Source organism: Amblyomma maculatum, chromosome 1 (genome assembly GCF_055883805.1).
Source record: "Amblyomma maculatum isolate TAMU_Amacu chromosome 1, ASM5588380v1, whole genome shotgun sequence".
Classification (NCBI taxonomy): Eukaryota; Metazoa; Arthropoda; class Arachnida; order Ixodida; family Ixodidae; genus Amblyomma; species Amblyomma maculatum.
In genome coordinates this window covers 369,241,728-369,251,109 of record NC_139344.1, presented here as the reverse complement: position 1 = coordinate 369,251,109, position 9,382 = coordinate 369,241,728, and the positions used below count along the sequence as shown (strand labels likewise).

The 9,382-nt window shown below is 43.5% G+C and overlaps 1 long non-coding RNA gene across 1 annotated transcript; it reads right to left on the bottom strand.

The window, feature by feature from the left end:
• Nucleotides 1-546: 546 nt before the first annotated feature.
• LOC146208164 (uncharacterized) lies at nucleotides 547-8,091 on the bottom strand. Its single transcript, XR_014703365.1, has 3 exons — nucleotides 7,948-8,091; nucleotides 4,224-4,355; nucleotides 547-622 (listed from the first exon to the last, which is right to left on the bottom strand). It is a non-coding gene; the product is annotated as an uncharacterized LOC146208164 (long non-coding RNA).
• Between the last annotated feature and the right edge of the window lie 1,291 nt (nucleotides 8,092-9,382).

Sequence of the window (9,382 nt, the reverse complement as noted above, 5' to 3'; positions counted from 1 at the left end):
TGGAATATTCTTGCTTAACAGAAACATACGTGTGGCGTGAGTTTCTTTTCAACTGAATAACCTCTGTGTCATTGTTTTCTTGGTATTTTTGTTCAACTCTTGTGGAGGACAGGGCGTGCCAGCTACTTACCCATGTTTTTGGTATTTGTAATCCGCTGCATAAAGTTTCGCTTGACAACCGTTATACGATATCAGAATAGCAGCGCAACATATACATGTGGGCTCAGAATTTGACCTTAGTTTCCAATTTTAGCGCCAAGTTAACTATTTGCAACAATACTTTTATTTTCTTACACATAATTATAAGATGTGGTGTGCCACTTCGAATGATGACTTCAGTGTGAAAAATCAAGACTGAGATTTATCGCTGACGCTCAAATTCGGCATTCCTGTGAAACCTTCGTCAAAAAGCTTTTGATCTTTTTGGTACCTTGCTATCGCACTGACTTGGTAAATTGATATCTAAGTGCTCGTTGTTTTCTGCTGCGATGCACATTGTGGCACATGATGCGGCGCTTTTCGCAAAAGCTACATTTACCATGTACGTTCAACAAAGCGAAACTTTACCTTGTGACAAGCTTGTACACTGTGTAAATGTCTACTCCCGGGAAATAAGTCTCCCCTGAAAAAAGAAAAGAAGCCAATCAAAACACAGCACTTGAGTATTTTCCTGGCAAGATGGCCGTAAAAGGCAGAATGCCAGGAATGTTGAATGTTATTGGTGTGCCTTGTCTAGGTAAGACTATTTGTTGCAAGATGTGTTCAGTTCTGTTATCATGTGCTTTTGTTTCATAAGTCTTTTCTTGTTGTCGTTTCATATACAAATGCGTTGTGATGTAAATATTCTTTGTAAACATTCTTTGAATTTTGATGTGTTCAGATGTTTTATTGCTGCTTATATTAGCAACTTGCGTCGACTGCTGCCCTGAATTTCGGTCACTGAGCCATCATCAAGCTGCTGAGTGCAACGTTTAGTCTAGAGGCCATTCAGAGCGTTTCTCTTTAGCCCCTGTGAAAAATAAGTTAATTGAATTGAATTTTCTTACAGTCGTACAGTCGCCGTGAAATTTGCCTATACATGAAACAGTAAAGAACATTTGCGCTGTGGCTATTACAGTTCGACGGCTGTATACTAGAATAACCACAGCACCTGGATGCGACCTAGGTGTCGTGTTCTTTTCTTTTTTTTTTTTTTTTTAGCAGAAAAGCCTTTTCTGCGTGTCTTTTGCCCTTCATCTGATATATAGAACATAGCGCAGCTGGTTCTTTCCAAACTAGTGACGTCATTAAGTTCGAATGCTAAGATTAGGACTGAAGCTATTCCCCCCCTTTCCAACAGCAACGACTTTCGCATATGACAACCATCTACTCATACGCCTCGCTTGCTCAACACCTACCCGAACACGAAATGCCTAGCCCGACTTCATACTCGCTACCTTGAATTGAAAATGAATGTCGTGGCACGTAATGTGAAATTTTAAGGATTAGTACAATGCGAGTTTGCCAGCACGTGCTTGCGCGTAACTGCACGTGCCGTTCCACATGACCTTGAACCATATAATGCGCATGCTTCCTTTCGCAGCTGCGCGCGATGCGAAGCGGAAATGTTGGGTTGGGGTTGGGTTCTGGGGTTTAACGTCCCAAAGCGACTCAGACTATGAGAGACGCCGTAGTGGAGGGCTCCAGAAATTTCGACCACCTGGGGTTCTTTAACGTGCACTGACATCGCACAGCACACGGGCGCCTTGCTTTTCGCCTCTATCGAAAAGCGGCCGCCGAGGCCGGGCTTCGATCCCGCGCCCTTGGGAACAGTAGTCGAGCGCCGTAACCACTGCGCCACTCCGGTGGGGCTACGAAGCGGAAATGTAAGTCTGTGCTTGGGACGACGAAGGGGCAATGGCTGACATCGAATTTCTAAACCAGTCAGCAGCGCGCGCAGTTGCTCTAGGGCTCGATGCTGTTTTATGCTATAATTGAAAGTTCCCTCAATCGCCTCGAATCACATTTCAGGTCCTTTTTTATGCACAAACTTGACACGTAGGCCAAAGTTAGAAAAAGCTTAATAAAATAATTTAGTTTCTTAGTATTCTCTTGTCACTAAATTTTACACCTCAAAGTCACGGGGCGAAGAGCCACAGGGCGTGAACGTTACCAAGTGAAGGCTCTCGAGGTCGACTCCATGGACCATTGAAGCAATAAATTAACTGCTTCGCAGGAGGCTTCAAACAGTGTAGTTAGCACCGTGTGCAATTGAGGTGCAAGGTTTACACTTGTTACTGCCTTGAGTGTTGTAAAGATAAAGATTAGTTGCTTTCACAGCACTCAAAGCAGTATCAAGGCAGCAACAAGTCTTTGGCTATGATTCTTTTTTTTTTTTTTTTTTTTTACTGTGTATATCTTTTTGAGGACCTGCGCAACAAGAATGAATAGAGATTAGGTTTGGCGTGGCGACAAATATTGCGTGCTTTGCGTCTAGATGGGGTTTAAGTACTAATTTCAGAGTAATTGGGTAACCTTTCGGAGGCAATTGCATTACATATACTAAGTTAAAGTTTGTATAAAGACTCTGTAATGCAACATATTTATGTCAGCATGACTGTCGGAGTTGAGGTACATAACTACTTTTAAAAAGTAAGTTTCCCATGCTAGCCATTAAAGAGAAGGTGAGGGCCTCTCGACCAATTCACTGAGCATAGCAGTCCATGCTATATAGAATTTTTTCTTGTTTTTCCTCCATTGATCATTGGCTAATGTTTCACTTTATCTGCAACCACTAAATCCTAAAGCTGCCAGGGACGCTTCATGAGCTCGTTGATGTGATGAACTGGACAGAGAGGTATAAAATCGTTGGTGCAAATTTTTTATCCCGGTCACTCTATCATCTTCTGAACGATCAACATCATCAACCGGATGATACCCACTGCAAGCCGAAGGCCTCTCTCATATTTCTCCCATCAACTCCGTTCTGTGCTAGCTGCATCCACTTGACCTCTGAGAATTTCTTGACCTCATCCGCCCACCTAACTTTCTGCCGCCTCTGCCTTCTGCCGCTTTCCTTCCCTGGAATCCAATGTGTTACACAAAGTGACCATGAGTTGTCCTATTTACGCACTGCATGTCCGGGCAATTGCCATTTCTTCTTAATTTCGACAAAAATGTCATTAACGCGAGTTGTTTCTCTGACCAACCTTGCACGCGTCCACTTAAAGCTTCACCTACCATTTCTATTTCCATAGCTCTCTGCGCTTTACTCAACTTAAGTAGAACCTTCTCCGTTAGCTTCTACGTTTTAGCCTCATAGGTGAGTACCGATAAAATGCAAGTCTTGTATACTTTCCTCTTGAGTGAAACTAGTCACAATCTGCGAGTATCGTGCCAAATGCGCTCCATACAAATCTTATTCTCCAAGTTATTTCCTTTTCATGGTCCGGATCTGCGGTTACTACCTGTCCTAAGTAGACATATTCTCCTAATATTTCCACCGCTTAGCTGCATATTGAAAACTGCTGTTCCTTTCCGAGGTCGTTGAACATTACCTTAGTCTTCAGCATAATAATATTGAAGCCTACCTTACTACTTTTCCTGTCTAGGTGATTAATCGGTCTTTGTTTCAATTCCAAATCTCTAAATATTCATGCAAGCAAACGGTGAATAGTACTGGATAGACCCTGTCTTATAGCTTAACATCTTTCTTTAGGTAAATTTATCACTTTATTTATGGAGAACTATTGTTGCTGTGCAGCCACTATAGATATCTTCCAGTATACTTTCACATGCAGATCATCTGCTGCTTGATGGTTATGAACTATATTTTGCTGCCCAAAGCGACTCTTTCTCTGTAGACCTTACAGCCGTGGGTTATACAATTAGAAAGTCGTTTGCTGGTACTATATATAGATAGCAGTTGCTGCCGAATATCGCCCTTTAAAATAAAAAACATATGCACAACCCCTTTGGCGTAACCAGTAACTGTGTGTCCCGGACAATATCTTCGTAGAGATTTCGCGCCGTTCCAGGAAATAAAGAGTACATTAATTGAGAACTTCATATTTACAAAATGCTGGAAACCAGTATGTCTTTCGAGCAAGTTATGTTTCTTTAGGCATAAATTAGTTGTCATAAGGTGCCTTCTGCTATATTCATGCAGTATTTATCGGGCCTGAAAAGCCACTACGTCAGACAACGTACTTTAGCGTTAATTGTCTGCAATAAAGAATACTCACACTGATAAAATAAACGAAACAGCCATAACGACGTTAGCTTTCATGGGATAGGAAAAGTCCTCCAAAAGCACCGTTATCAAAGAAAATCGCTACTTTCTGCTTGCTTCGAGTTGCTTTGGCGTCAGGACAGCTCTGAAAAAAGAAAAAAAAAAAAAAACACGAACGGTAAAGATTGCGTTAGGCCGCTGCTTCGAATCTCACTCACCACCCCCGAAAAAAATCTGCACTTTCCACTTCGGGAAATATAAAAGTCGTTCTAATTACAGGGTGGGCATAAAAAGGCTGCGACTTAATAAAACAATAAAAACACTCGGCAAGAGCCGTGGTTTGATACTCCACAAAACACAGGCAAATTTCACTTAAAAAAAAAAAAAAGTTCACTGGAAACACTCAAGACTGCCCTCGCAAGAGAATGCGAAAGCAGTTGCAAATATATATGCCTAATTTTACGCTAGACCGGCAATATATTGAGGCGTTCTCGCTGCAGAGCGGGGGAAGGTTCGTAGTTGTTTCAGAGTTTCAGTACATAGATGTAGTAAGAAAAGCAGACGGTTTACAAAAGCTGCCAGACTAGTTGGTGACCGTCTGCATAAGCAACACGAAAATGCACTAAAAAAACACGACACACAACAGAAGGACACTTAGAACCGGACGAGCGCACTTTGCTCGTCTTATTCTATGTGTCATTCGCTTGTGTTATTGTTTTTTAGCGCATACTTTTTTTCAGCTCTGTTATCACCAAGCGGTGCTCTTTTTGCTATGCCTCTTCGGAGCGAACGCGTTTATGTGGCCTAGCTTATCATCATCATCATCATCCTGACTATGCCTACTGCACGGCGAAGGCCTCCTCCATATTTCCCCTATTAACCCCGTTCTGTGCTAGCTCCATCCACTTGACCCCTGCGAACTTCTTAACCTCATCCGCCCACCTAACTTTCTGCCGCCCCCTGCTACGCTTTCCTTCCCTTGGAATCCAGTTTGTTACCCTGAGCGACCATCGGTTATCCTCTCTTCGCACTACATGTCCTGCCCATGCCCATTTTTTCTTCTTAATTTCCACTAGAATGTCGGTAACTTGAGTTATTTCTCTGACCCACTCTGCACGCTTCCTATCTCTTAATGTTACCCCTACCATTTTTCGTTCCATATAGCCCTCTGAATTGTCCGCAACTTAAGTAGAACCTTCTTGGTTAGCCTCCAAGTTTCAGCCCCATAGGTGAGTACAGGTAAGCTGCTAGTCATAATCTGCGAGTGCTTGCCAAATGCGCTCCATCCCATTCTTATTCTTCTTGTTATTTCCTTTTCATGGTCCGGATCTGCGGCTACTACCTGTCCTAAGTAGACATATTCGCCCACTACTTCCAGTACTTCGCTACCTAATGTAAACGGCTGTTCCTTCCCGAAGCTGTTGAACATTACCTTAGTCTTTTGCATATTGATTTTCAAGCCCACCTTTCTACTTTTCCTGTCTAGGTCATCAATCATTATTTGCAGTTCATCCCCCGAGTTGCTTAGCAAAGCAATGTCATCAGCAAATCGCAGACTACTGAAGTATTCTCCATCTACCCTTATCCCTAACTGCTCCCATTCTAGCTAGCTAGAGGCCTAGCTCACGCAGCCTCATTTGTAGATAGCGAATCACTGCCCAAATCACACACGCGCACTCACAATCGGCCGCTATTACTGTCTGTGGACGACTGACTTAACAGAGGGCGTGCCACGACGTCCGCTGCCCACGGTTCTCCCTGTGATGTGCGCCGTCACACGAACCGCGATGTCCTCTGCAATATTTGCGGTTCTCTGAGGGCGCACTCTCCACCAGCTGCGCTAGGTTTTACACAGTTGGGGGTTAAATGTCGTCGGTTCGAATGCCTGTCGCAAACGAGCTTTCAGATTGATTAGCAGGTGCATGGCGACTGCATGGAAACAAAGTGGTATGACACCACCGGAAGGCTGCTCGTAGTAAGGTTGCATCGCAATTTTGATGCCAAAGACGGCAAATTTGGAGTCATGAAGGTCTGTCAGATTCCTCCACTCGCCATTACCTGTAGGGGTATTGTCGACTGTTGGCAACAACAAATCAGGTCGGATCTTAGCGTAATTGGGTTATTTCGTATTATATAACTACCATCTTCAGACTGCCTCGACGCTGTCGTAAGTACACCCGAGCATAAATGCATCGTAGCTAAGCAACCACTCACATTCTGAAAGATGGTTGCAGCAGTACTTCATTAAAATGGCCCGATTTCTTGGCCTCGTAGTATGCTGCCCTGTTTCGTTCGCGTTTGTTCTGCGACCTCGGCCTTTCGCCTTTTCTCCTTGGCAGCTTTCGCCGCTGTATTGGAGGACTCTGGTGTAACTTATAAAACCTGTGTGTGTGTTTTTTAGTGTGTTATGACATCGCAGAGCACACGAGTATATTTTTATCCGCCTCCAGTGCAATATGGTCGCTGCTGCCGGGATCGAAGACGTGACCTTGGAGTCAGCGACAGAACGCACACGTCAGCCGCTTTTGGTCCTCGCATTGAGTGGCGCGTTCAGCGTTTAGAGTTGCCTTAGCCTCTTGAGTCACCGCTCTTTTTAGTCTTGTAATGCTTTTGGCCACATCGACCGTCTTCTCATCTACATGCGCTGCCGCATGAAGCGGACGCGGGTGAAACAAGCGGTGACAGTGACAGAAAGGCCGTTGGTGACAGTGACAGTCACCATATGAGACTGCTGCATATGCGCCGGCGATGGTTCTAGTTTCTCCCAGAATGCAACGATGGGAAACAATGTTTCTTTTGCTTGCTCTCTCTCTCTCTCTCTCTCTCACACACACACACACACACACACACACACACACACACACACACACACACACACACACACACACACACACACACACACACACACACACACACACACACACACACACACACACACACACACACACACACACACACACACACACACACACACACACACACACACACACACAAAGTTTCTAACTGTTCCAGCTTCAGTACGGCTTGGTCGAAGCGGGGATTTATATCTATATCACAGGGTTTTAATAACATGTACTATTTTGTAGATGTGCTAAGATTACTCGTACGTGTGACCCGAAAATAAAATCGATATGTAAACTGAAGTGCTAACGTAAAGTTTAACAAATGGCTTAACCAAACTAGGCCGTTCATTTTTTTGTTTTACTTATAGAGGACCCAGAATCAGGTGATAATGAAACCTAGAGTATAACCGCTAGAAGAATAAAAAGCCGTAGAATAGATGCAGCGCACAAAAAATAATTTCCGAACAAGTTTTACTTCTATATCTCTGTTTTAATGGGTCCGTATAAAACATTTCTCGCTTCATTACAAACACAATGAACTGTGCGCAAATTCGTGCCCATGACGCAAAATAAATGAGTAAGTGTCATGAAAAACGCCACTGACTAAAGAGAAGTGTACAGAGATTTGAAATGATGGGCGGAAACAATAGCAAATGTTAAATTTTCTGCTCGAAGAAGATACTTTTTGTCGATGGTGACAATACTCTGCATTTGTTTGATGGTGGACTTTGCATTTCCCATAAATCGCGCGCAAAAGTGCATTTAGAAACCAGACATATAGGACCTAGTCATAGAAACCTTGGCAATATTTACATACATAGTTAGCTTATGTGGAGGATCAGAGGGTGCGAGGTAGGTAAATTGTTTCGTTTCAAAATAAAATGCACAACCCACCTCCGTTTTCCATGCTGAGTATACGCTGGCGGACGATTTGGACGGTTAAGCTTGACTTAAAGGCGTCTTTAGTACTTTAGCTTATATCTCCATGCAGGGTAGGGTTCTTGTCAGTGACATTTGATTGTTCGATTGTGATGTGTGAACACATACCAGTAGGAATAAAGACCCCCCCATTTCAAATAGAGCAGCGAAGACTCATGCACGATGCCAACCGCGTCACGTGCTTCGCTCGTGATACCCGCCCTCAACCACCACTCGGAGAACTTTACATCACACATGAACTCGTGAGACACATAAGGCACTTGATCCCGCCTCCATAAGGCAAACGCTCCTTTCAATAGTGCCGATCAATCTTGTCGGTGTGCTGTCACCGGCCTTTCCCGGAGCAGAACATCTGTGAAGGTTAAAAAAATGTGCCTGGCATGGCTGCGTCACGTGGAATTCCATCACATAGAACATACTCTGTTAGAGCTCTCGTACGTAGCAGAGTTTCTTTTTCTCTTGTTGAACCAAAGGCGAAGGGAGTGTCTTCTTTCGTCACGTAAGCGAACAGCTGTGTTACATTTTGTGGCGAGGCAGGATACAATTTCCGCTGCAACTGTGCACGTAATAATACTGAAATCGTGACGTACTCGTTATGACGCTACAAGCGTTCCACAAAGCATTAAAAATAGATGGCCAATCTTGTCGCCGAGAGTATAAAACACAAGCATGAAATGCAAGGCCGAAAAGGCGTGCAGCCTTTCAAGGCCTCCTATGGACGTTTGTATTTGCACTCAAGGCTTTAGTAGCTGTTAACACCTTTTTATTGGTGAACACCACGCTCGGTCTCCTGTAGCTCCCGTTCAGAAACGGCCGGCGACGCCGACTGCCGGCGCGGAGGCGTGAGGGAAAAAATTTGGACTCGTCGAAAACGATGGACGCCGCACATCAAGGGGAAGGTTTAAAAAGTAAACGCATTGTGCTAAAAAAAGTTCAGAAACAATGAGATGAAAATTGAAACCACGGTGTTCGCAGTCGAAAAAAAAAAACAATTCCAAACATTTTTTTTTGTTACAACAGACATCCTGCGCGGTTTTTGACATCAATATTGTTGTGACTACAAATATTTTTGTAGTAATATCACCATTCTCTGTAGTTACAGCTTAAAAGTACTACAGAGCTACATAAAAGAGAAAGCTACTACGGTAGAAAACTACAGAATTACAGAAAAGTAATAAAGAACTAAAGAAAAGTCTGACATTTAAGAAAAAACTACAGAATAGTTTGTCGTATTTTTGACACGTTTCTGTAGTTTTTTCGACTGGGTTTGGACCTCGTGTTAAACATACTACCCCTAGGCCACTCAGCTTGGTATAGCTGCGTTAATCTACCTAGAGGCTGCGGACATGTTTGGAAAAGAAAAAAAGACATTTCGAGCGTGCTTTTTTCA